This window comes from Phyllobates terribilis, unplaced genomic scaffold, assembly GCF_046119375.1.
Source record: "Phyllobates terribilis strain yellow unplaced genomic scaffold, ASM4611937v1 Scaffold_8__6_contigs__length_399053987, whole genome shotgun sequence".
NCBI lineage: Eukaryota > Metazoa > Chordata > Amphibia > Anura > Dendrobatidae > Phyllobates > Phyllobates terribilis.
The window spans coordinates 347,101,282-347,127,198 of record NW_027362768.1 but is presented as its reverse complement, the minus strand read 5'-3'; the positions used below and the strand labels follow the sequence as shown (position 1 = coordinate 347,127,198).

Genomic DNA, 25,917 nt, shown 5'->3' with positions numbered 1-25,917 from the left:
ATCCAAAAGGAAGTATAGAGGGAGAGCTAGATAGATAGCATTGCATTACATTACATGGCAATGCAATGCACAGTTGCTGAAGTTGAACCAAAATGAGCTTGTCATCTGGCTTCTGCAACTTTTAACATGAAAAATCCAATGAGGAGAAGAAAAGCAAAGCCAAAGAGTCCATCCCAAAATCCGACAAACAAGCCAAATGAACAAAAAGCATTGAATTCAATTCTTTCTGATTTTAGAAACTGCATTAAAGAAGGGGTGCACCGGTCCTGGAGATACTGCAATACCAGGTCAATGCGTGGAGTGGACAGAGCAAGCTCTTTTTCCATCTCCCTGTTCTAAAAATCCATTTAATATATGGTCCCCAGATAGGGGACGTATCAGATATTAAACTGATAAGAACAGATACTACACTTGATCTTAGCCAAAAGGCCGAGAAGCGATAACCAGAATTGGTTTCCGACTACGGTGCCACCCAAGGATTCTGAAAAGTCCATTTGTGGAGATGGCCACCTGGACTCCCGTTAAGAAGACATGCTGTCAACCTCTAGATCCCTCACATGCCTGCACTTTTCGGCTTGCTGCTGCTGCAATCCACGCGTTTTAGATCTGCATAACTCCACCTCTTTTAGCACAGTACCCTCAACCCCCGGCAGTTCCCACCCGCCTCAACACCGTTGGAAGGGAGGAGAACCAATTAAGGCGGGGGTGGGGGGTGGAACGAGCAGCTGTCTACCCTTAGCAGGAGGGTTGCTGATTAATTACCTCTCCTGCTGCTGCTGCTGCTGCTGGCTGTCCAGCAGCAGACTGAAGGTGGCTGCTGCTGTGCGCAGGTATATAAAGGCTCAGAGCCTATTATGACACGCGCAGCCAGCGTTCCATTGCCACATTCCGTCTACTGCAGGCGGGATACCTGGATGGCTGAATGTCACTGAGAAGCTCACAGAGACCGCCATAAGCAACAGTTTAAAAGAATGCCACAGACTAATCAACCAAACTTTTTGGGTTGGTTTCTCTTTTACAGTCTGCAGGCATTAAATGAAAGAAGTCAGTGTTCCAGCAGAGGGAGACAACGTTTCAGAAAAGGCATTGTAGCAAACCAAAAAAGAAATTTTAAGCGCAGCAGAGTAACCAGCTCACATACCTGTTAGCTCAGGTGAGTTTAAAAGGCTGCTGTTGATAACAAGGGCATTTGCTAAATAGATGGTGTGTGTGCAACAATATACTGAAAGGTCAATTATATTGTGCAGCTTATCTCACCACCTGTAGTTATTTAGGTGAAAGCTCCAAAATGCTTGCCTAATATGTCTGTTTATCCAAAAGGAAGTATAGAGGGAGAGCTAGATAGATAGCATTGCATTACATTACATGGCAATGCAATGCACAGTTGCTGAAGTTGAACCAAAATGAGCTTGTCATCTGGCTTCTGCAACTTTTAACATGAAAAATCCAATGAGGAGAAGAAAAGCAAAGCCAAAGAGTCCATCCCAAAATCCGACAAACAAGCCAAATGAACAAAAAGCATTGAATTCAATTCTTTCTGATTTTAGAAACTGCATTAAAGAAGGGGTGCACCGGTCCTGGAGATACTGCAATACCAGGTCAATGCGTGGAGTGGACAGAGCAAGCTCTTTTTCCATCTCCCTGTTCTAAAAATCCATTTAATATATGGTCCCCAGATAGGGGACGTATCAGATATTAAACTGATAAGAACAGATACTACACTTGATCTTAGCCAAAAGGCCGAGAAGCGATAACCAGAATTGGTTTCCGACTACGGTGCCACCCAAGGATTCTGAAAAGTCCATTTGTGGAGATGGCCACCTGGACTCCCGTTAAGAAGACATGCTGTCAACCTCTAGATCCCTCACATGCCTGCACTTTTCGGCTTGCTGCTGCTGCAATCCACGCGTTTTAGATCTGCATAACTCCACCTCTTTTAGCACAGTACCCTCAACCCCCGGCTGTTCCCACCCGCCTCAACACCGTTGGAAGGGAGGAGAACCAATTAAGGCGGGGGTGGGGGGTGGAACGAGCAGCTGTCTACCCTTAGCAGGAGGGTTGCTGATTAATTACCTCTCCTGCTGCTGCTGCTGCTGCTGGCTGTCCAGCAGCAGACTGAAGGTGGCTGCTGCTGTGCGCAGGTATATAAAGGCTCAGAGCCTATTATGACACGCGCAGCCAGCGTTCCATTGCCACATTCCGTCTACTGCAGGCGGGATACCTGGATGGCTGAATGTCACTGAGAAGCTCACAGAGACCGCCATAAGCAACAGTTTAAAAGAATGCCACAGACTAATCAACCAAACTTTTTGGGTTGGTTTCTCTTTTATAGTCTGCAGGCATTAAATGAAAGAAGTCAGTGTTCCAGCAGAGGGAGACAACGTTTCAGAAAAGGCATTGTAGCAAACCAAAAAAGAAATTTTAAGCGCAGCAGAGTAACCAGCTCACATACCTGTTAGCTCAGGTGAGTTTAAAAGGCTGCTGTTGATAACAAGGGCATTTGCTAAATAGATGGTGTGTGTGCAACAATATACTGAAAGGTCAATTATATTGTGCAGCTTATCTCACCACCTGTAGTTATTTAGGTGAAAGCTCCAAAATGCTTGCCTAATATGTCTGTTTATCCAAAAGGAAGTATAGAGGGAGAGCTAGATAGATAGCATTGCATTACATTACATGGCAATGCAATGCACAGTTGCTGAAGTTGAACCAAAATGAGCTTGTCATCTGGCTTCTGCAACTTTTAACATGAAAAATCCAATGAGGAGAAGAAAAGCAAAGCCAAAGAGTCCATCCCAAAATCCGACAAACAAGCCAAATGAACAAAAAGCATTGAATTCAATTCTTTCTGATTTTAGAAACTGCATTAAAGAAGGGGTGCACCGGTCCTGGAGATACTGCAATACCAGGTCAATGCGTGGAGTGGACAGAGCAAGCTCTTTTTCCATCTCCCTGTTCTAAAAATCCATTTAATATATGGTCCCCAGATAGGGGACGTATCAGATATTAAACTGATAAGAACAGATACTACACTTGATCTTAGCCAAAAGGCCGAGAAGCGATAACCAGAATTGGTTTCCGACTACGGTGCCACCCAAGGATTCTGAAAAGTCCATTTGTGGAGATGGCCACCTGGACTCCCGTTAAGAAGACATGCTGTCAACCTCTAGATCCCTCACATGCCTGCACTTTTCGGCTTGCTGCTGCTGCAATCCACGCGTTTTAGATCTGCATAACTCCACCTCTTTTAGCACAGTACCCTCAACCCCCGGCTGTTCCCACCCGCCTCAACACCGTTGGAAGGGAGGAGAACCAATTAAGGCGGGGGGGGGGTGGAACGAGCAGCTGTCTACCCTTAGCAGGAGGGTTGCTGATTAATTACCTCTCCTGCTGCTGCTGCTGCTGCTGGCTGTCCAGCAGCAGACTGAAGGTGGCTGCTGCTGTGCGCAGGTATATAAAGGCTCAGAGCCTATTATGACACGCGCAGCCAGCGTTCCATTGCCACATTCCGTCTACTGCAGGCGGGATACCTGGATGGCTGAATGTCACTGAGAAGCTCACAGAGACCGCCATAAGCAACAGTTTAAAAGAATGCCACAGACTAATCAACCAAACTTTTTGGGTTGGTTTCTCTTTTATAGTCTGCAGGCATTAAATGAAAGAAGTCAGTGTTCCAGCAGAGGGAGACAACGTTTCAGAAAAGGCATTGTAGCAAACCAAAAAAGAAATTTTAAGCGCAGCAGAGTAACCAGCTCACATACCTGTTAGCTCAGGTGAGTTTAAAAGGCTGCTGTTGATAACAAGGGCATTTGCTAAATAGATGGTGTGTGTGCAACAATATACTGAAAGGTCAATTATATTGTGCAGCTTATCTCACCACCTGTAGTTATTTAGGTGAAAGCTCCAAAATGCTTGCCTAATATGTCTGTTTATCCAAAAGGAAGTATAGAGGGAGAGCTAGATAGATAGCATTGCATTACATTACATGGCAATGCAATGCACAGTTGCTGAAGTTGAACCAAAATGAGCTTGTCATCTGGCTTCTGCAACTTTTAACATGAAAAATCCAATGAGGAGAAGAAAAGCAAAGCCAAAGAGTCCATCCCAAAATCCGACAAACAAGCCAAATGAACAAAAAGCATTGAATTCAATTCTTTCTGATTTTAGAAACTGCATTAAAGAAGGGGTGCACCGGTCCTGGAGATACTGCAATACCAGGTCAATGCGTGGAGTGGACAGAGCAAGCTCTTTTTCCATCTCCCTGTTCTAAAAATCCATTTAATATATGGTCCCCAGATAGGGGACGTATCAGATATTAAACTGATAAGAACAGATACTACACTTGATCTTAGCCAAAAGGCCGAGAAGCGATAACCAGAATTGGTTTCCGACTACGGTGCCACCCAAGGATTCTGAAAAGTCCATTTGTGGAGATGGCCACCTGGACTCCCGTTAAGAAGACATGCTGTCAACCTCTAGATCCCTCACATGCCTGCACTTTTCGGCTTGCTGCTGCTGCAATCCACGCGTTTTAGATCTGCATAACTCCACCTCTTTTAGCACAGTACCCTCAACCCCCGGCTGTTCCCACCCGCCTCAACACCGTTGGAAGGGAGGAGAACCAATTAAGGCGGGGGGGGGGGGTGGAACGAGCAGCTGTCTACCCTTAGCAGGAGGGTTTCTGATTAATTACCTCTCCTGCTGCTGCTGCAGCTGCTGGCTGTCCAGCAGCAGACTGAAGGTGGCTGCTGCTGTGCGCAGGTATATAAAGGCTCAGAGCCTATTATGACACGCGCAGCCAGCGTTCCATTGCCACATTCCGTCTACTGCAGGCGGGATACCTGGATGGCTGAATGTCACTGAGAAGCTCACAGAGACCGCCATAAGCAACAGTTTAAAAGAATGCCACAGACTAATCAACCAAACTTTTTGGGTTGGTTTCTCTTTTATAGTCTGCAGGCATTAAATGAAAGAAGTCAGTGTTCCAGCAGAGGGAGACAACGTTTCAGAAAAGGCATTGTAGCAAACCAAAAAAGAAATTTTAAGCGCAGCAGAGTAACCAGCTCACATACCTGTTAGCTCAGGTGAGTTTAAAAGGCTGCTGTTGATAACAAGGGCATTTGCTAAATAGATGGTGTGTGTGCAACAATATACTGAAAGGTCAATTATATTGTGCAGCTTATCTCACCACCTGTAGTTATTTAGGTGAAAGCTCCAAAATGCTTGCCTAATATGTCTGTTTATCCAAAAGGAAGTATAGAGGGAGAGCTAGATAGATAGCATTGCATTACATTACATGGCAATGCAATGCACAGTTGCTGAAGTTGAACCAAAATGAGCTTGTCATCTGGCTTCTGCAACTTTTAACATGAAAAATCCAATGAGGAGAAGAAAAGCAAAGCCAAAGAGTCCATCCCAAAATCCGACAAACAAGCCAAATGAACAAAAAGCATTGAATTCAATTCTTTCTGATTTTAGAAACTGCATTAAAGAAGGGGTGCACCGGTCCTGGAGATACTGCAATACCAGGTCAATGCGTGGAGTGGACAGAGCAAGCTCTTTTTCCATCTCCCTGTTCTAAAAATCCATTTAATATATGGTCCCCAGATATGGGGACGTATCAGATATTAAACTGATAAGAACAGATACTACACTTGATCTTAGCCAAAAGGCCGAGAAGCGATAACCAGAATTGGTTTCCGACTACGGTGCCACCCAAGGATTCTGAAAAGTCCATTTGTGGAGATGGCCACCTGGACTCCCGTTAAGAAGACATGCTGTCAACCTCTAGATCCCTCACATGCCTGCACTTTTCGGCTTGCTGCTGCTGCAATCCACGCGTTTTAGATCTGCATAACTCCACCTCTTTTAGCACAGTACCCTCAACCCCCGGCTGTTCCCACCCGCCTCAACACCGTTGGAAGGGAGGAGAACCAATTAAGGCGGGGGGGGGAGGGGGGTGGAACGAGCAGCTGTCTACCCTTAGCAGGAGGGTTGCTGATTAATTACCTCTCCTGCTGCTGCTGCTGCTGGCTGTCCAGCAGCAGACTGAAGGTGGCTGCTGCTGTGCGCAGGTATATAAAGGCTCAGAGCCTATTATGACACGCGCAGCCAGCGTTCCATTGCCACATTCCGTCTACTGCAGGCGGGATACCTGGATGGCTGAATGTCACTGAGAAGCTCACAGAGACCGCCATAAGCAACAGTTTAAAAGAATGCCACAGACTAATCAACCAAACTTTTTGGGTTGGTTTCTCTTTTATAGTCTGCAGGCATTAAATGAAAGAAGTCAGTGTTCCAGCAGAGGGAGACAACGTTTCAGAAAAGGCATTGTAGCAAACCAAAAAAGAAATTTTAAGCGCAGCAGAGTAACCAGCTCACATACCTGTTAGCTCAGGTGAGTTTAAAAGGCTGCTGTTGATAACAAGGGCATTTGCTAAATAGATGGTGTGTGTGCAACAATATACTGAAACGTCAATTATATTGTGCAGCTTATCTCACCACCTGTAGTTATTTAGGTGAAAGCTCCAAAATGCTTGCCTAATATGTCTGTTTATCCAAAAGGAAGTATAGAGGGAGAGCTAGATAGATAGCATTGCATTACATTACATGGCAATGCAATGCACAGTTGCTGAAGTTGAACCAAAATGAGCTTGTCATCTGGCTTCTGCAACTTTTAACATGAAAAATCCAATGAGGAGAAGAAAAGCAAAGCCAAAGAGTCCATCCCAAAATCCGACAAACAAGCCAAATGAACAAAAAGCATTGAATTCAATTCTTTCTGATTTTAGAAACTGCATTAAAGAAGGGGTGCACCGGTCCTGGAGATACTGCAATACCAGGTCAATGCGTGGAGTGGACAGAGCAAGCTCTTTTTCCATCTACCTGTTCTAAAAATCCATTTAATATATGGTCCCCAGATAGGGGACGTATCAGATATTAAACTGATAAGAACAGATACTACACTTGATCTTAGCCAAAAGGCCGAGAAGCGATAACCAGAATTGGTTTCCGACTACGGTGCCACCCAAGGATTCTGAAAAGTCCATTTGTGGAGATGGCCACCTGGACTCCCGTTAAGAAGACATGCTGTCAACCTCTAGATCCCTCACATGCCTGCACTTTTCGGCTTGCTGCTGCTGCAATCCACGCGTTTTAGATCTGCATAACTCCACCTCTTTTAGCACAGTACCCTCAACCCCCGGCTGTTCCCACCCGCCTCAACACCGTTGGAAGGGAGGAGAACCAATTAAGGCGGGGGGGGGGGTGGAACGAGCAGCTGTCTACCCTTAGCAGGAGGGTTGCTGATTAATTACCTCTCCTGCTGCTGCTGCTGCTGCTGGCTGTCCAGCAGCAGACTGAAGGTGGCTGCTGCTGTGCGCAGGTATATAAAGGCTCAGAGCCTATTATGACACGCGCAGCCAGCGTTCCATTGCCACATTCCGTCTACTGCAGGCGGGATACCTGGATGGCTGAATGTCACTGAGAAGCTCACAGAGACCGCCATAAGCAACAGTTTAAAAGAATGCCACAGACTAATCAACCAAACTTTTTGGGTTGGTTTCTCTTTTATAGTCTGCAGGCATTAAATGAAAGAAGTCAGTGTTCCAGCAGAGGGAGACAACGTTTCAGAAAAGGCATTGTAGCAAACCAAAAAAGAAATTTTAAGCGCAGCAGAGTAACCAGCTCACATACCTGTTAGCTCAGGTGAGTTTAAAAGGCTGCTGTTGATAACAAGGGCATTTGCTAAATAGATGGTGTGTGTGCAACAATATACTGAAAGGTCAATTATATTGTGCAGCTTATCTCACCACCTGTAGTTATTTAGGTGAAAGCTCCAAAATGCTTGCCTAATATGTCTGTTTATCCAAAAGGAAGTATAGAGGGAGAGCTAGATAGATAGCATTGCATTACATTACATGGCAATGCAATGCACAGTTGCTGAAGTTGAACCAAAATGAGCTTGTCATCTGGCTTCTGCAACTTTTAACATGAAAAATCCAATGAGGAGAAGAAAAGCAAAGCCAAAGAGTCCATCCCAAAATCCGACAAACAAGCCAAATGAACAAAAAGCATTGAATTCAATTCTTTCTGATTTTAGAAACTGCATTAAAGAAGGGGTGCACCGGTCCTGGAGATACTGCAATACCAGGTCAATGCGTGGAGTGGACAGAGCAAGCTCTTTTTCCATCTCCCTGTTCTAAAAATCCATTTAATATATGGTCCCCAGATAGGGGACGTATCAGATATTAAACTGATAAGAACAGATACTACACTTGATCTTAGCCAAAAGGCCGAGAAGCGATAACCAGAATTGGTTTCCGACTACGGTGCCACCCAAGGATTCTGAAAAGTCCATTTGTGGAGATGGCCACCTGGACTCCCGTTAAGAAGACATGCTGTCAACCTCTAGATCCCTCACATGCCTGCACTTTTCGGCTTGCTGCTGCTGCAATCCACGCGTTTTAGATCTGCATAACTCCACCTCTTTTAGCACAGTACCCTCAACCCCCGGCTGTTCCCACCCGCCTCAACACCGTTGGAAGGGAGGAGAACCAATTAAGGCGGGGGGGGTGGGGGGGTGGAACGAGCAGCTGTCTACCCTTAGCAGGAGGGTTGCTGATTAATTACCTCTCCTGCTGCTGCTGCTGCTGCTGGCTGTCCAGCAGCAGACTGAAGGTGGCTGCTGCTGTGCGCAGGTATATAAAGGCTCAGAGCCTATTATGACACGCGCAGCCAGCGTTCCATTGCCACATTCCGTCTACTGCAGGCGGGATACCTGGATGGCTGAATGTCACTGAGAAGCTCACAGAGACCGCCATAAGCAACAGTTTAAAAGAATGCCACAGACTAATCAACCAAACTTTTTGGGTTGGTTTCTCTTTTATAGTCTGCAGGCATTAAATGAAAGAAGTCAGTGTTCCAGCAGAGGGAGACAACGTTTCAGAAAAGGCATTGTAGCAAACCAAAAAAGAAATTTTAAGCGCAGCAGAGTAACCAGCTCACATACCTGTTAGCTCAGGTGAGTTTAAAAGGCTGCTGTTGATAACAAGGGCATTTGCTAAATAGATGGTGTGTGTGCAACAATATACTGAAAGGTCAATTATATTGTGCAGCTTATCTCACCACCTGTAGTTATTTAGGTGAAAGCTCCAAAATGCTTGCCTAATATGTCTGTTTATCCAAAAGGAAGTATAGAGGGAGAGCTAGATAGATAGCATTGCATTACATTACATGGCAATGCAATGCACAGTTGCTGAAGTTGAACCAAAATGAGCTTGTCATCTGGCTTCTGCAACTTTTAACATGAAAAATCCAATGAGGAGAAGAAAAGCAAAGCCAAAGAGTCCATCCCAAAATCCGACAAACAAGCCAAATGAACAAAAAGCATTGAATTCAATTCTTTCTGATTTTAGAAACTGCATTAAAGAAGGGGTGCACCGGTCCTGGAGATACTGCAATACCAGGTCAATGCGTGGAGTGGACAGAGCAAGCTCTTTTTCCATCTCCCTGTTCTAAAAATCCATTTAATATATGGTCCCCAGATAGGGGACGTATCAGATATTAAACTGATAAGAACAGATACTACACTTGATCTTAGCCAAAAGGCCGAGAAGCGATAACCAGAATTGGTTTCCGACTACGGTGCCACCCAAGGATTCTGAAAAGTCCATTTGTGGAGATGGCCACCTGGACTCCCGTTAAGAAGACATGCTGTCAACCTCTAGATCCCTCACATGCCTGCACTTTTCGGCTTGTTGCTGCTGCAATCCACGCGTTTTAGATCTGCATAACTCCACCTCTTTTAGCACAGTACCCTCAACCCCCGGCTGTTCCCACCCGCCTCAACACCGTTGGAAGGGAGGAGAACCAATTAAGGCGGGGGGGGGGGTGGAACGAGCAGCTGTCTACCCTTAGCAGGAGGGTTGCTGATTAATTACCTCTCCTGCTGCTGCTGCTGCTGCTGGCTGTCCAGCAGCAGACTGAAGGTGGCTGCTGCTGTGCGCAGGTATATAAAGGCTCAGAGCCTATTATGACACGCGCAGCCAGCGTTCCATTGCCACATTCCGTCTACTGCAGGCGGGATACCTGGATGGCTGAATGTCACTGAGAAGCTCACAGAGACCGCCATAAGCAACAGTTTAAAAGAATGCCACAGACTAATCAACCAAACTTTTTGGGTTGGTTTCTCTTTTATAGTCTGCAGGCATTAAATGAAAGAAGTCAGTGTTCCAGCAGAGGGAGACAACGTTTCAGAAAAGGCATTGTAGCAAACCAAAAAAGAAATTTTAAGCGCAGCAGAGTAACCAGCTCACATACCTGTTAGCTCAGGTGAGTTTAAAAGGCTGCTGTTGATAACAGGGGCATTTGCTAAATAGATGGTGTGTGTGCAACAATATACTGAAAGGTCAATTATATTGTGCAGCTTATCTCACCACCTGTAGTTATTTAGGTGAAAGCTCCAAAATGCTTGCCTAATATGTCTGTTTATCCAAAAGGAAGTATAGAGGGAGAGCTAGATAGATAGCATTGCATTACATTACATGGCAATGCAATGCACAGTTGCTGAAGTTGAACCAAAATGAGCTTGTCATCTGGCTTCTGCAACTTTTAACATGAAAAATCCAATGAGGAGAAGAAAAGCAAAGCCAAAGAGTCCATCCCAAAATCCGACAAACAAGCCAAATGAACAAAAAGCATTGAATTCAATTCTTTCTGATTTTAGAAACTGCATTAAAGAAGGGGTGCACCGGTCCTGGAGATACTGCAATACCAGGTCAATGCGTGGAGTGGACAGAGCAAGCTCTTTTCCATCTCCCTGTTCTAAAAATCCATTTAATATATGGTCCCCAGATAGGGGACGTATCAGATATTAAACTGATAAGAACAGATACTACACTTGATCTTAGCCAAAAGGCCGAGAAGCGATAACCAGAATTGGTTTCCGACTACGGTGCCACCCAAGGATTCTGAAAAGTCCATTTGTGGAGATGGCCACCTGGACTCCCGTTAAGAAGACATGCTGTCAACCTCTAGATCCCTCACATGCCTGCACTTTTCGGCTTGCTGCTGCTGCAATCCACGCGTTTTAGATCTGCATAACTCCACCTCTTTTAGCACAGTACCCTCAACCCCCGGCTGTTCCCACCCGCCTCAACACCGTTGGAAGGGAGGAGAACCAATTAAGGCGGGGGGGTGGGGGGGGTGGAACGAGCAGCTGTCTACCCTTAGCAGAAGGGTTGCTGATTAATTACCTCTCCTGCTGCTGCTGCTGCTGCTGGCTGTCCAGCAGCAGACTGAAGGTGGCTGCTGCTGTGCGCAGGTATATAAAGGCTCAGAGCCTATTATGACACGCGCAGCCAGCGTTCCATTGTCACATTCCGACTACTGCAGGCGGGATACCTGGATGGCTGAATGTCACTGAGAAGCTCACAGAGACCGTCATAAGCAACAGTTTAAAAGAATGCCACAGACTAATCAACCAAACTTTTTGGGTTGGTTTCTCTTTTATAGTCTGCAGGCATTAAATGAAAGAAGTCAGTGTTCCAGCAGAGGGAGACAACGTTTCAGAAAAGGCATTGTAGCAAACCAAAAAAGAAATTTTAAGCGCAGCAGAGTAACCAGCTCACATACCTGTTAGCTCAGGTGAGTTTAAAAGGCTGCTGTTGATAACAAGGGCATTTGCTAAATAGATGGTGTGTGTGCAACAATATACTGAAAGGTCAATTATATTGTGCAGCTTATCTCACCACCTGTAGTTATTTAGGTGAAAGCTCCAAAATGCTTGCCTAATATGTCTGTTTATCCAAAAGGAAGTATAGAGGGAGAGCTAGATAGATAGCATTGCATTACATTACATGGCAATGCAATGCACAGTTGCTGAAGTTGAACCAAAATGAGCTTGTCATCTGGCTTCTGCAACTTTTAACATGAAAAATCCAATGAGGAGAAGAAAAGCAAAGCCAAAGAGTCCATCCCAAAATCCGACAAACAAGCCAAATGAACAAAAAGCATTGAATTCAATTCTTTCTGATTTTAGAAACTGCATTAAAGAAGGGGTGCACCGGTCCTGGAGATACTGCAATACCAGGTCAATGCGTGGAGTGGACAGAGCAAGCTCTTTTTCCATCTCCCTGTTCTAAAAATCCATTTAATATATGGTCCCCAGATAGGGGACGTATCAGATATTAAACTGATAAGAACAGATACTACACTTGATCTTAGCCAAAAGGCCGAGAAGCGATAACCAGAATTGGTTTCCGACTACGGTGCCACCCAAGGATTCTGAAAAGTCCATTTGTGGAGATGGCCACCTGGACTCCCGTTAAGAAGACATGCTGTCAACCTCTAGATCCCTCACATGCCTGCACTTTTCGGCTTGCTGCTGCTGCAATCCACGCGTTTTAGATCTGCATAACTCCACCTCTTTTAGCACAGTACCCTCAACCCCCGGCTGTTCCCACCCGCCTCAACACCGTTGGAAGGGAGGAGAACCAATTAAGGCGGGGGGGGGGGTGGAACGAGCAGCTGTCTACCCTTAGCAGGAGGGTTGCTGATTAATTACCTCTCCTGCTGCTGCTGCTGCTGCTGCTGGCTGTCCAGCAGCAGACTGAAGGTGGCTGCTGCTGTGCGCAGGTATATAAAGGCTCAGAGCCTATTATGACACGCGCAGCCAGCGTTCCATTGCCACATTCCGTCTACTGCAGGCGGGATACCTGGATGGCTGAATGTCACTGAGAAGCTCACAGAGACCGCCATAAGCAACAGTTTAAAAGAATGCCACAGACTAATCAACCAAACTTTTTGGGTTGGTTTCTCTTTTATAGTCTGCAGGCATTAAATGAAAGAAGTCAGTGTTCCAGCAGAGGGAGACAACGTTTCAGAAAAGGCATTGTAGCAAACCAAAAAAGAAATTTTAAGCGCAGCAGAGTAACCAGCTCACATACCTGTTAGCTCAGGTGAGTTTAAAAGGCTGCTGTTGATAACAAGGGCATTTGCTAAATAGATGGTGTGTGTGCAACAATATACTGAAAGGTCAATTATATTGTGCAGCTTATCTCACCACCTGTAGTTATTTAGGTGAAAGCTCCAAAATGCTTGCCTAATATGTCTGTTTATCCAAAAGGAAGTATAGAGGGAGAGCTAGATAGATAGCATTGCATTACATTACATGGCAATGCAATGCACAGTTGCTGAAGTTGAACCAAAATGAGCTTGTCATCTGGCTTCTGCAACTTTTAACATGAAAAATCCAATGAGGAGAAGAAAAGCAAAGCCAAAGAGTCCATCCCAAAATCCGACAAACAAGCCAAATGAACAAAAAGCATTGAATTCAATTCTTTCTGATTTTAGAAACTGCATTAAAGAAGGGGTGCACCGGTCCTGGAGATACTGCAATACCAGGTCAATGCGTGGAGTGGACAGAGCAAGCTCTTTTTCCATCTCCCTGTTCTAAAAATCCATTTAATATATGGTCCCCAGATAGGGGACGTATCAGATATTAAACTGATAAGAACAGATACTACACTTGATCTTAGCCAAAAGGCCGAGAAGCGATAACCAGAATTGGTTTCCGACTACGGTGCCACCCAAGGATTCTGAAAAGTCCATTTGTGGAGATGGCCACCTGGACTCCCGTTAAGAAGACATGCTGTCAACCTCTAGATCCCTCACATGCCTGCACTTTTCGGCTTGCTGCTGCTGCAATCCACGCGTTTTAGATCTGCATAACTCCACCTCTTTTAGCACAGTACCCTCAACCCCCGGCCGTTCCCACCCGCCTCAACACCGTTGGAAGGGAGGAGAACCAATTAAGGCGGGGGGGGGGGTGGAACGAGCAGCTGTCTACCCTTAGCAGGAGGGTTGCTGATTAATTACCTCTCCTGCTGCTGCTGCTGCTGGCTGTCCAGCAGCAGACTGAAGGTGGCTGCTGCTGTGCGCAGGTATATAAAGGCTCAGAGCCTATTATGACACGCGCAGCCAGCGTTCCATTGCCACATTCCGTCTACTGCAGGCGGGATACCTGGATGGCTGAATTGCACTGAGAAGCTCACAGAGACCGCCATAAGCAACAGTTTAAAAGAATGCCACAGACTAATCAACCAAACTTTTTGGGTTGGTTTCTCTTTTATAGTCTGCAGGCATTAAATGAAAGAAGTCAGTGTTCCAGCAGAGGGAGACAACGTTTCAGAAAAGGCATTGTAGCAAACCAAAAAAGAAATTTTAAGCGCAGCAGAGTAACCAGCTCACATACCTGTTAGCTCAGGTGAGTTTAAAAGGCTGCTGTTGATAACAAGGGCATTTGCTAAATAGATGGTGTGTGTGCAACAATATACTGAAAGGTCAATTATATTGTGCAGCTTATCTCACCACCTGTTGTTATTTAGGTGAAAGCTCCAAAATGCTTGCCTAATATGTCTGTTTATCCAAAAGGAAGTATAGAGGGAGAGCTAGATAGATAGCATTGCATTACATTACATGGCAATGCAATGCACAGTTGCTGAAGTTGAACCAAAATGAGCTTGTCATCTGGCTTCTGCAACTTTTAACATGAAAAATCCAATGAGGAGAAGAAAAGCAAAGCCAAAGAGTCCATCCCAAAATCCGACAAACAAGCCAAATGAACAAAAAGCATTGAATTCAATTCTTTCTGATTTTAGAAACTGCATTAAAGAAGGGGTGCACCGGTCCTGGAGATACTGCAATACCAGGTCAATGCGTGGAGTGGACAGAGCAAGCTCTTTTTCCATCTCCCTGTTCTAAAAATCCATTTAATATATGGTCCCCAGATAGGGGACGTATCAGATATTAAACTGATAAGAACAGATACTACACTTGATCTTAGCCAAAAGGCCGAGAAGCGATAACCAGAATTGGTTTCCGACTACGGTGCCACCCAAGGATTCTGAAAAGTCCATTTGTGGAGATGGCCACCTGGACTCCCGTTAAGAAGACATGCTGTCAACCTCTAGATCCCTCACATGTCTGCACTTTTCGGCTTGCTGCTGCTGCAATCCACGCGTTTTAGATCTGCATAACTCCACCTCTTTTAGCACAGTACCCTCAACCCCCGGCTGTTCCCACCCGCCTCAACACCGTTGGAAGGGAGGAGAACCAATTAAGGCGGGGGGGGGGTGGAACGAGCAGCTGTCTACCCTTAGCAGGAGGGTTGCTGATTAATTACCTCTCCTGCTGCTGCTGCTGCTGCTGGCTGTCCAGCAGCAGACTGAAGGTGGCTGCTGCTGTGCGCAGGTATATAAAGGCTCAGAGCTTATTATGACACGCGCAGCCAGCGTTCCATTGCCACATTCCGTCTACTGCAGGCGGGATACCTGGATGGCTGAATGTCACTGAGAAGCTCACAGAGACCGCCATAAGCAACAGTTTAAAAGAATGCCACAGACTAAACAACCAAACTTTTTGGGTTGGTTTCTCTTTTATAGTCTGCAGGCATTAAATGAAAGAAGTCAGTGTTCCAGCAGAGGGAGACAACGTTTCAGAAAAGGCATTGTAGCAAACCAAAAAAGAAATTTTAAGCGCAGCAGAGTAACCAGCTCACATACCTGTTAGCTCAGGTGAGTTTAAAAGGCTGCTGTTGATAACAAGGGCATTTGCTAAATAGATGGTGTGTGTGCAACAATATACTGAAAGGTCAATTATATTGTGCAGCTTATCTCACCACCTGTAGTTATTTAGGTGAAAGCTCCAAAATGCTTGCCTAATATGTCTGTTTATCCAAAAGGAAGTATAGAGGGAGAGCTAGATAGATAGCATTGCATTACATTACATGGCAATGCAATGCACAGTTGCTGAAGTTGAACCAAAATGAGCTTGTCATCTGGCTTCTGCAACTTTTAACATGAAAAATCCAATGAGGAGAAGAAAAGCAAAGCCAAAGAGTCCATCCCAAAATCCGACAAACAAGCCAAATGAACAAAAAGCATTGAATTCAATTCTTTCTGATTTTAGAAACTGCATTAAAGAAGGGGTGCACCGGTCCTGGAGATACTGCAATACCAGGTCAATGCGTGGAGTGGACAGAGCAAGCTCTTTTTCCATCTCCCTGTTCTAAAAATCCATTTAATATATGGTCCCCAGATAGGGGACGTATCAGATATTAAACTGATAAGAACAGATACTACACTTGATCTTAGCCAAAAGGCCTAGAAGCGATAACCAGAATTGGTTTCCGACTACGGTGCCACCCAAGGATTCTGAAAAGTCCATTTGTGGAGATGGCCACCTGGACTCCCGTTAAGAAGACATGCTGTCAACCTCTAGATCCCTCACATGCCTGCACTTTTCGGCTTGCTGCTGCTGCAATCCACGTGTTTTAGATCTGCATAACTCCACCTCTTTTAGCACAGTACCCTCAACCCCCGCCTGTTCCCACCCGCCTCAACACCGTTGGAAGGGAGGAGAACCAATTAAGGCGGGGGGGGGGGTGGAACGAGCAGCTGTCTACCCTTAGCAGGAGGGTTGCTGATTAATTACCTCTCCTGCTGCTGCTGCTGCTGCTGGCTGTCCAGCAGCAGACTGAAGGTGGCTGCTGCTGTGCGCAGGTATATAAAGGCTCAGAGCCTATTATGACACGCGCAGCCAGCGTTCCATTGCCACATTCCGTCTACTGCAGGCGGGATACCTGGATGGCTGAATGTCACTGAGAAGCTCACAGAGACCGCCATAAGCAACAGTTTAAAAGAATGCCACAGACTAATCAACCAAACTTTTTGGGTTGGTTTCTCTTTTATAGTCTGCAGGCATTAAATGAAAGAAGTCAGTGTTCCAGCAGAGGGAGACAACGTTTCAGAAAAGGCATTGTAGCAAACCAAAAAATAAATTTTAAGCGCAGCAGAGTAACCAGCTCACATACCTGTTAGCTCAGGTGAGTTTAAAAGGCTGCTGTTGATAACAAGGGCATTTGCTAAATAGATGGTGTGTGTGCAACAATATACTGAAAGGTCAATTATATTGTGCAGCTTATCTCACCACCTGTAGTTATTTAGGTGAAAGCTCCAAAATGCTTGCCTAATATGTCTGTTTATCCAAAAGGAAGTATAGAGGGAGAGCTAGATAGATAGCATTGCATTACATTACATGGCAATGCAATGCACAGTTGCTGAAGTTGAACCAAAATGAGCTTGTCATCTGGCTTCTGCAACTTTTAACATGAAAAATCCAATGAGGAGAAGAAAAGCAAAGCCAAAGAGTCCATCCCAAAATCCGACAAACAAGCCAAATGAACAAAAAGCATTGAATTCAATTCTTTCTGATTTTAGAAACTGCATTAAAGAAGGGGTGCACCGGTCCTGGAGATACTGCAATACCAGGTCAATGCGTGGAGTGGACAGAGCAAGCTCTTTTTCCATCTCCCTGTTCTAAAAATCCATTTAATATATGGTCCCCAGATAGGGGACGTATCAGATATTAAACTGATAAGAACAGATACTACACTTGATCTTAGCCAAAAGGCCGAGAAGCGATAACCAGAATTGGTTTCCGACTACGGTGCCACCCAAGGATTCTGAAAAGTCCATTTGTGGAGATGGCCACCTGGACTCCCGTTAAGAAGACATGCTGTCAACCTCTAGATCCCTCACATGCCTGCACTTTTCGGCTTGCTGCTGCTGCAATCCACGCGTTTTAGATCTGCATAACTCCACCTCTTTTAGCACAGTACCCTCAACCCCCGGCTGTTCCCACCCGCCTCAACACCGTTGGAAGGGAGGAGAACCAATTAAGGCGGGGGGGGGGTGGAACGAGCAGCTGTCTACTCTTAGCAGGAGGGTTGCTGATTAATTACCTCTCCTGCTGCTGCTGCTGCTGCTGGCTGTCCAGCAGCAGACTGAAGGTGGCTGCTGCTGTGCGCAGGTATATAAAGGCTCAGAGCTTATTATGACACGCGCAGCCAGCGTTCCATTGCCACATTCCGTCTACTGCAGGCGGGATACCTGGATGGCTGAATGTCACTGAGAAGCTCACAGAGACCGCCATAAGCAACAGTTTAAAAGAATGCCACAGACTAAACAACCAAACTTTTTGGGTTGGTTTCTCTTTTATAGTCTGCAGGCATTAAATGAAAGAAGTCAGTGTTCCAGCAGAGGGAGACAACGTTTCAGAAAAGGCATTGTAGCAAACCAAAAAAGAAATTTTAAGCGCAGCAGAGTAACCAGCTCACATACCTGTTAGCTCAGGTGAGTTTAAAAGGCTGCTGTTGATAACAAGGGCATTTGCTAAATAGATGGTGTGTGTGCAACAATATACTGAAAGGTCAATTATATTGTGCAGCTTATCTCACCACCTGTAGTTATTTAGGTGAAAGCTCCAAAATGCTTGCCTAATATGTCTGTTTATCCAAAAGGAAGTATAGAGGGAGAGCTAGATAGATAGCATTGCATTACATTACATGGCAATGCAATGCACAGTTGCTGAAGTTGAACCAAAATGAGCTTGTCATCTGGCTTCTGCAACTTTTAACATGAAAAATCCAATGAGGAGAAGAAAAGCAAAGCCAAAGAGTCCATCCCAAAATCCGACAAACAAGCCAAATGAACAAAAAGCATTGAATTCAATTCTTTCTGATTTTAGAAACTGCATTAAAGAAGGGGTGCACCGGTCCTGGAGATACTGCAATACCAGGTCAATGCGTGGAGTGGACAGAGCAAGCTCTTTTTCCATCTCCCTGTTCTAAAAATCCATTTAATATATGGTCCCCAGATAGGGGACGTATCAGATATTAAACTGATAAGAACAGATACTACACTTGATCTTAGCCAAAAGGCCTAGAAGCGATAACCAGAATTGGTTTCCGACTACGGTGCCACCCAAGGATTCTGAAAAGTCCATTTGTGGAGATGGCCACCTGGACTCCCGTTAAGAAGACATGCTGTCAACCTCTAGATCCCTCACATGCCTGCACTTTTCGGCTTGCTGCTGCTGCAATCCACGTGTTTTAGATCTGCATAACTCCACCTCTTTTAGCACAGTACCCTCAACCCCCGCCTGTTCCCACCCGCCTCAACACCGTTGGAAGGGAGGAGAACCAATTAAGGCGGGGGGGGGGGTGGAACGAGCAGCTGTCTACCCTTAGCAGGAGGGTTGCTGATTAATTACCTCTCCTGCTGCTGCTGCTGCTGCTGGCTGTCCAGCAGCAGACTGAAGGTGGCTGCTGCTGTGCGCAGGTATATAAAGGCTCAGAGCCTATTATGACACGCGCAGCCAGCGTTCCATTGCCACATTCCGTCTACTGCAGGCGGGATACCTGGATGGCTGAATGTCACTGAGAAGCTCACAGAGACCGCCATAAGCAACAGTTTAAAAGAATGCCACAGACTAATCAACCAAACTTTTTGGGTTGGTTTCTCTTTTATAGTCTGCAGGCATTAAATGAAAGAAGTCAGTGTTCCAGCAGAGGGAGACAACGTTTCAGAAAAGGCATTGTAGCAAACCAAAAAATAAATTTTAAGCGCAGCAGAGTAACCAGCTCACATACCTGTTAGCTCAGGTGAGTTTAAAAGGCTGCTGTTGATAACAAGGGCATTTGCTAAATAGATGGTGTGTGTGCAACAATATACTGAAAGGTCAATTATATTGTGCAGCTTATCTCACCACCTGTAGTTATTTAGGTGAAAGCTCCAAAATGCTTGCCTAATATGTCTGTTTATCCAAAAGGAAGTATAGAGGGAGAGCTAGATAGATAGCATTGCATTACATTACATGGCAATGCAATGCACAGTTGCTGAAGTTGAACCAAAATGAGCTTGTCATCTGGCTTCTGCAACTTTTAACATGAAAAATCCAATGAGGAGAAGAAAAGCAAAGCCAAAGAGTCCATCCCAAAATCCGACAAACAAGCCAAATGAACAAAAAGCATTGAATTCAATTCTTTCTGATTTTAGAAACTGCATTAAAGAAGGGGTGCACCGGTCCTGGAGATACTGCAATACCAGGTCAATGCGTGGAGTGGACAGAGCAAGCTCTTTTTCCATCTCCCTGTTCTAAAAATCCATTTAATATATGGTCCCCAGATAGGGGACGTATCAGATATTAAACTGATAAGAACAGATACTACACTTGATCTTAGCCAAAAGGCCGAGAAGCGATAACCAGAATTGGTTTCCGACTACGGTGCCACCCAAGGATTCTGAAAAGTCCATTTGTGGAGATGGCCACCTGGACTCCCGTTAAGAAGACATGCTGTCAACCTCTAGATCCCTCACATGCCTGCACTTTTCGGCTTGCTGCTGCTGCAATCCACGCGTTTTAGATCTGCATAACTCCACCTCTTTTAGCACAGTACCCTCAACCCCCGGCTGTTCCCACCCGCCTCAACACCGTTGGAAGGGAGGAGAACCAATTAAGGCGGGGGGGGGGGGGTGGAACGAGCAGCTGTCTACCCTTAGCAGGAGGGTTGCTGATTAATTACCTCTCCTGCTGCTGCTGCTGCTGCTGGCTGTCCAGCAGCAGACTGAAGGTGGCTGCTGCTGTGCGCAGGTATATAAAGGCTCAGAGCCTATTATGACACGCGCAGCCAGCGTTCCATTGCCACATTCCGTCTACTGCAGGCGGGATACCTGGATGGCTGAATGTCACTGAGAAGCTCACAGAGACCGCCATAAGCAACAGTTTAAAAGAATGCCACAGACTAATCAACCAAACTTTTTGGGTTGGTTTCTCTTTTATAGTCTGCAGGCATTAAATGAAAGAAGTCAGTGTTCCAGCAGAGGGAGACAACGTTTCAGAAAAGGCATTGTAGCAAACCAAAAAAGAAATTTTAAGCGCAGCAGAGTAACCAGCTCACATACCTGTTAGCTCAGGTGAGTTTAAAAGGCTGCTGTTGATAACAAGGGCATTTGCTAAATAGATGGTGTGTGTGCAACAATATACTGAAAGGTCAATTATATTGTGCAGCTTATCTCACCACCTGTAGTTATTTAGGTGAAAGCTCCAAAATGCTTGCCTAATATGTCTGTTTATCCAAAAGGAAGTATAGAGGGAGAGCTAGATAGATAGCATTGCATTACATTACATGGCAATGCAATGCACAGTTGCTGAAGTTGAACCAAAATGAGCTTGTCATCTGGCTTCTGCAACTTTTAACATGAAAAATCCAATGAGGAGAAGAAAAGCAAAGCCAAAGAGTCCATCCCAAAATCCGACAAACAAGCCAAATGAACAAAAAGCATTGAATTCAATTCTTTCTGATTTTAGAAACTGCATTAAAGAAGGGGTGCACCGGTCCTGGAGATACTGCAATACCAGGTCAATGCGTGGAGTGGACAGAGCAAGCTCTTTTTCCATCTCCCTGTTCTAAAAATTCATTTAATATATGGTCCCCAGATAGGGGACGTATCAGATATTAAACTGATAAGAACAGATACTACACTTGATCTTAGCCAAAAGGCCGAGAAGCGATAACCAGAATTGGTTTCCGACTACGGTGCCACCCAAGGATTCTGAAAAGTCCATTTGTGGAGATGGCCACCTGGACTCCCGTTAAGAAGACATGCTGTCAACCTCTAGATCCCTCACATGCCTGCACTTTTCGGCTTGCTGCTGCTGCAATCCACGCGTTTTAGATCTGCATAACTCCACCTCTTTTAGCACAGTACCCTCAACCCCCGGCTGTTCCCACCCGCCTCAACACCGTTGGAAGGGAGGAGAACCAATTAAGGTGGGGGGGGGGGTGGAACGAGCAGCTGTCTACCCTTAGCAGGAGGGTTGCTGATTAATTACCTCTCCTGCTGCTGCTGCTGCTGCTGGCTGTCCAGCAGCAGACTGAAGGTGGCTGCTGCTGTGCGCAGGTATATAAAGGCTCAGAGCCTATTATGACACGCGCAGCCAGCGTTCCATTGCCACATTCCGTCTACTGCAGGCGGGATACCTGGATGGCTGAATGTCACTGAGAAGCTCACAGAGACCGCCATAAGCAACAGTTTAAAAGAATGCCACAGACTAATCAACCAAACTTTTTGGGTTGGTTTCTCTTTTATAGTCTGCAGGCATTAAATGAAAGAAGTCAGTGTTCCAGCAGAGGGAGACAACGTTTCAGAAAAGGCATTGTAGCAAACCAAAAAAGAAATTTTAAGCGCAGCAGAGTAACCAGCTCACATACCTGTTAGCTCAGGTGAGTTTAAAAGGCTGCTGTTGATAACAAGGGCATTTGCTAAATAGATGGTGTGTGTGCAACAATATACTGAAAGGTCAATTATATTGTGCAGCTTATCTCACCACCTGTAGTTATTTAGGTGAAAGCTCCAAAATGCTTGCCTAATATGTCTGTTTATCCAAAAGGAAGTATAGAGGGAGAGCTAGATAGATAGCATTGCATTACATTACATGGCAATGCAATGCACAGTTGCTGAAGTTGAACCAAAATGAGCTTGTCATCTGGCTTCTGCAACTTTTAACATGAAAAATCCAATGAGAAGAAAAGCAAAGCCAAAGAGTCCATCCCAAAATCCGACAAACAAGCCAAATGAACAAAAAGCATTGAATTCAATTCTTTCTGATTTTAGAAACTGCATTAAAGAAGGGGTGCACCGGTCCTGGAGATACTGCAATACCAGGTCAATGCGTGGAGTGGACAGAGCAAGCTCTTTTTCCATCTCCCTGTTCTAAAAATCCATTTAATATATGGTCCCCAGATAGGGGACGTATCAGATATTAAACTGATAAGAACAGATACTACACTTGATCTTAGCCAAAAGGCCGAGAAGCGATAACCAGAATTGGTTTCCGACTACGGTGCCACCCAAGGATTCTGAAAAGTCCATTTGTGGAGATGGCCACCTGGACTCCCGTTAAGAAGACATGCTGTCAACCTCTAGATCCCTCACATGCCTGCACTTTTCGGCTTGCTGCTGCTGCAATCCACGCGTTTTAGATCTGCATAACTCCACCTCTTTTAGCACAGTACCCTCAACCCCCGGCTGTTCCCACCCGCCTCAACACCGTTGGAAGGGAGGAGAACCAATTAAGGCGGGGGGGGAGGGGGGTGGAACGAGCAGCTGTCTACCCTTAGCAGGAGGGTTGCTGATTAATTACCTCTCCTGCTGCTGCTGCTGCTGCTGGCTGTCCAGCAGCAGACTGAAGGTGGCTGCTGCTGTGCGCAGGTATATAAAGGCTCAGAGCCTATTATGACACGCGCAGCCAGCGTTCCATTGCCACATTCCGTCTACTGCAGGCGGGATACCTGGATGGCTGAATGTCACTGAGAAGCTCACAGAGACCGCCATAAGCAACAGTTTAAAAGAATGCCACAGACTAATCAACCAAACTTTTTGGGTTGGTTTCTCTTTTATAGTCTGCAGGCATTAAATGAAAGAAGTCAGTGTTCCAGCAGAGGGAGACAACGTTTCAGAAAAGGCATTGTAGCAAACCAAAAAAGAAATTTTAAGCGCAGCAGAGTAACCAGCTCACATACCTGTTAGCTCAGGTGAGTTTAAAAGGCTGCTGTTGATAACAAGGGCATTTGCTAAATAGATGGTGTGTGTGCAACAATATACTGAAAGGTCAATTATATTGTGCAGCTTATCTCACCACCTGTAGTTATTTAGGTGAAAGCTCCAAAATGCTTGCCTAATATGTCTGTTTATCCAAAAGGAAGTATAGAGGGAGAGCTAGATAGATAGCATTGCATTACATTACATGGCAATGCAATGCACAGTTGCTGAAGTTGAACCAAAATGAGCTTGTCATCTGGCTTCTGCAACTTTTAACATGAAAAATCCAATGAGGAGAAGAAAAGCAAAGCCAAAGAGTCCATCCCAAAATCCGACAAACAAGCCAAATGAACAAAAAGCATTGAATTCAATTCTTTCTGATTTTAGAAACTGCATTAAAGAAGGGGTGCACCGGTCCTGGAGATACTGCAATACCAGGTCAATGCGTGGAGTGGACAGAGCAAGCTCTTTTTCCATCTCCCTGTTCTAAAAATCCATTTAATATATGGTCCCCAGATAGGGGACGTATCAGATATTAAACTGATAAGAACAGATTTTTTCTTTTTTAAAGCCCGAATTCGTGTACAAAACCCGAGTGCGCTTAAAAAAGTGACAAGTGCCACAAAAAAAGTGCACTAGGATGCTGGTCTTCTTGAAACCCTCTCCAAAATGAGAAGGGTCCCCCAAACCATTCCCCGTCCCTCCGAGCCAGAAGGCCACAGCGAGGAACAGGGACAAATAGCCACCTCCAGCCAGAGCCAGAGGCGACCCAATCTTACCCCCAATACCTGCCCGAGTTCTCACCCGAGCAAGGCACTGGGAGCCAAAGACTGTGCTCCCCTCCCGGAAGAGGGGAGCCAACAACGCTCTCCTCCCGAAAGAGGAGAGCCAGGGGGGTTCAGGGGGGAGCGGAACCTGATGGCCACACACTCCCCCCCTAGACCTGCCAAGAGAGGAACCCATAAGGGAACCGCATCCCGACAAAATCCTAGTAAGGACGTGGACACACGTGAAAAAGTGGACACACAGTGACAAAAAAAAAATTTAAATAAATAGTGAAGGTTTCACAGTATAATACTGCCCGGACCTTCGACCGGGAATTGAAAAATTTCCCATCCTAAGGCCAGAAGGCCCGGAATAAGGGTGTGTGTGAAGAAAGAAATATTGAAGTGCTAGTGCAAATGTGCCATAAACTCAAGTGGGGTTCCCAATCCCAGTGAGTTAAGGCACCCCAGGGTCACCACTCCTGGGGCACTTCACACTTCGGGCTTTCGATCTTCCCCGGCCCAATGGCGTCGATCCTGGGGGGCCATGCTTTCCACCAGATGACTATATTAGCCACCTGGCGTACTAACAAGCGCCTAAACCCCAGTCTGCATAATGTATCAATCTACTAGGGCGGCCAACATCCAAAACCGCCTTTTCAAAAGATACTACACTTGATCTTAGCCAAAAGGCCGAGAAGCGATAACCAGAATTGGTTTCCGACTACGGTGCCACCCAAGGATTCTGAAAAGTCCATTTGTGGAGATGGCCACCTGGACTCCCGTTAAGAAGACATGCTGTCAACCTCTAGATCCCTCACATGCCTGCACTTTTCGGCTTGCTGCTGCTGCAATCCACGCGTTTTAGATCTGCATAACTCCACCTCTTTTAGCACAGTACCCTCAACCCCCGGCTGTTCCCACCCGCCTCAACACCGTTGGAAGGGAGGAGAACCAATTAAGGCGGGGGGGGGGTGGAACGAGCAGCTGTTTACCCTTAGCAGGAGGGTTGCTGATTAATTACCTCTCCTGCTGCTGCTGCTGCTGCTGGCTGTCCAGCAGCAGAATGAAGGTGGCTGCTGCTGTGCGCAGGTATATAAAGGCTCAGAGCCTATTATGACACGAGCAGCCAGCGTTCCATTGCCACATTCCGTCTACTGCAGGCGGGATACCTGGATGGCTGAATGTCACTGAGAAGCTCACAGAGACCGCCATAAGCAACAGTTTAAAAGAATGCCACAGACTAATCAACCAAACTTTTTGGGTTGGTTTCTCTTTTATAGTCTGCAGGCATTAAATTAAAGAAGTCAGTGTTCCAGCAGAGGGAGACAACGTTTCAGAAAAGGCATTGTAGCAAACCAAAAAATAAATTTTAAGCGCAGCAGAGTAACCAGCTCACATACCTGTTAGCTCAGGTGAGTTTAAAAGGCTGCTGTTGATAACAAGGGCATTTGCTAAATAGATGGTGTGTGTGCAACAATATACTGAAAGGTCAATTATATTGTGCAGCTTATCTCACCACCTGTAGTTATTTAGGTGAAAGCTCCAAAATGCTTGCCTAATATGTCTGTTTATCCAAAAGGAAGTATAGAGGGAGAGCTAGATAGATAGCATTGCATTACATTACATGGCAATGCAATGCACAGTTGCTGAAGTTGAACCAAAATGAGCTTGTCATCTGGCTTCTGCAACTTTTAACATGAAAAATC

At 45.5% G+C, this 25,917-nt stretch overlaps 18 non-coding genes and 2 pseudogenes across 18 annotated transcripts; all 20 read right to left on the bottom strand.

Annotated features, from left to right (window-relative positions):
- Positions 1-250: 250 nt before the first annotated feature.
- Positions 251-441, bottom strand: LOC141158344 (U2 spliceosomal RNA). The gene has a single exon (XR_012248375.1). It is a non-coding gene; the product is annotated as a U2 spliceosomal RNA (small nuclear RNA).
- A 1,120-nt stretch (positions 442-1,561) lies between these two features.
- LOC141158343 (U2 spliceosomal RNA) lies at positions 1,562-1,752 on the bottom strand. The gene has a single exon (XR_012248374.1). It is a non-coding gene; the product is annotated as a U2 spliceosomal RNA (small nuclear RNA).
- A 1,120-nt stretch (positions 1,753-2,872) lies between these two features.
- On the bottom strand, positions 2,873-3,063 carry LOC141158342 (U2 spliceosomal RNA). Its single transcript, XR_012248373.1, has one exon. It is a non-coding gene; the product is annotated as a U2 spliceosomal RNA (small nuclear RNA).
- Positions 3,064-4,181: 1,118 nt separating this feature from the next.
- Positions 4,182-4,372, bottom strand: LOC141158341 (U2 spliceosomal RNA). The gene has a single exon (XR_012248372.1). It is a non-coding gene; the product is annotated as a U2 spliceosomal RNA (small nuclear RNA).
- Positions 4,373-5,492: 1,120 nt separating this feature from the next.
- Positions 5,493-5,684, bottom strand: LOC141159850 (U2 spliceosomal RNA). The gene has a single exon (XR_012249844.1). It is a non-coding gene; the product is annotated as a U2 spliceosomal RNA (small nuclear RNA).
- Positions 5,685-6,805: 1,121 nt separating this feature from the next.
- Positions 6,806-6,996, bottom strand: LOC141159839 (U2 spliceosomal RNA). The gene has a single exon (XR_012249834.1). It is a non-coding gene; the product is annotated as a U2 spliceosomal RNA (small nuclear RNA).
- A 1,119-nt stretch (positions 6,997-8,115) lies between these two features.
- LOC141158340 (U2 spliceosomal RNA) lies at positions 8,116-8,306 on the bottom strand. The gene has a single exon (XR_012248371.1). It is a non-coding gene; the product is annotated as a U2 spliceosomal RNA (small nuclear RNA).
- A 1,124-nt stretch (positions 8,307-9,430) lies between these two features.
- Positions 9,431-9,621, bottom strand: LOC141158339 (U2 spliceosomal RNA). Its single transcript, XR_012248370.1, has one exon. It is a non-coding gene; the product is annotated as a U2 spliceosomal RNA (small nuclear RNA).
- A 1,119-nt stretch (positions 9,622-10,740) lies between these two features.
- LOC141159761 (U2 spliceosomal RNA) lies at positions 10,741-10,930 on the bottom strand. Its single transcript, XR_012249760.1, has one exon. It is a non-coding gene; the product is annotated as a U2 spliceosomal RNA (small nuclear RNA).
- A 1,124-nt stretch (positions 10,931-12,054) lies between these two features.
- LOC141158338 (U2 spliceosomal RNA) lies at positions 12,055-12,245 on the bottom strand. The gene has a single exon (XR_012248369.1). It is a non-coding gene; the product is annotated as a U2 spliceosomal RNA (small nuclear RNA).
- Positions 12,246-13,367: 1,122 nt separating this feature from the next.
- LOC141158337 (U2 spliceosomal RNA) lies at positions 13,368-13,558 on the bottom strand. The gene has a single exon (XR_012248368.1). It is a non-coding gene; the product is annotated as a U2 spliceosomal RNA (small nuclear RNA).
- A 1,116-nt stretch (positions 13,559-14,674) lies between these two features.
- LOC141158336 (U2 spliceosomal RNA) lies at positions 14,675-14,865 on the bottom strand. The gene has a single exon (XR_012248367.1). It is a non-coding gene; the product is annotated as a U2 spliceosomal RNA (small nuclear RNA).
- A 1,118-nt stretch (positions 14,866-15,983) lies between these two features.
- Positions 15,984-16,174, bottom strand: LOC141159514 (U2 spliceosomal RNA). Its single transcript, XR_012249520.1, has one exon. It is a non-coding gene; the product is annotated as a U2 spliceosomal RNA (small nuclear RNA).
- A 1,119-nt stretch (positions 16,175-17,293) lies between these two features.
- On the bottom strand, positions 17,294-17,484 carry LOC141158335 (U2 spliceosomal RNA). The gene has a single exon (XR_012248366.1). It is a non-coding gene; the product is annotated as a U2 spliceosomal RNA (small nuclear RNA).
- Positions 17,485-18,602: 1,118 nt separating this feature from the next.
- Positions 18,603-18,793, bottom strand: LOC141159513 (U2 spliceosomal RNA). The gene has a single exon (XR_012249519.1). It is a non-coding gene; the product is annotated as a U2 spliceosomal RNA (small nuclear RNA).
- Positions 18,794-19,912: 1,119 nt separating this feature from the next.
- On the bottom strand, positions 19,913-20,103 carry LOC141158333 (U2 spliceosomal RNA). The gene has a single exon (XR_012248364.1). It is a non-coding gene; the product is annotated as a U2 spliceosomal RNA (small nuclear RNA).
- Positions 20,104-21,224: 1,121 nt separating this feature from the next.
- LOC141160542 (U2 spliceosomal RNA) lies at positions 21,225-21,415 on the bottom strand. Its single transcript, XR_012250297.1, has one exon. It is a non-coding gene; the product is annotated as a U2 spliceosomal RNA (small nuclear RNA).
- Positions 21,416-22,531: 1,116 nt separating this feature from the next.
- Positions 22,532-22,722, bottom strand: LOC141158332 (U2 spliceosomal RNA). Its single transcript, XR_012248363.1, has one exon. It is a non-coding gene; the product is annotated as a U2 spliceosomal RNA (small nuclear RNA).
- A 1,123-nt stretch (positions 22,723-23,845) lies between these two features.
- On the bottom strand, positions 23,846-24,026 carry LOC141160191 (U2 spliceosomal RNA; annotated as a pseudogene).
- A 795-nt stretch (positions 24,027-24,821) lies between these two features.
- LOC141160401 (U2 spliceosomal RNA) lies at positions 24,822-24,913 on the bottom strand (annotated as a pseudogene).
- Between the last annotated feature and the right edge of the window lie 1,004 nt (positions 24,914-25,917).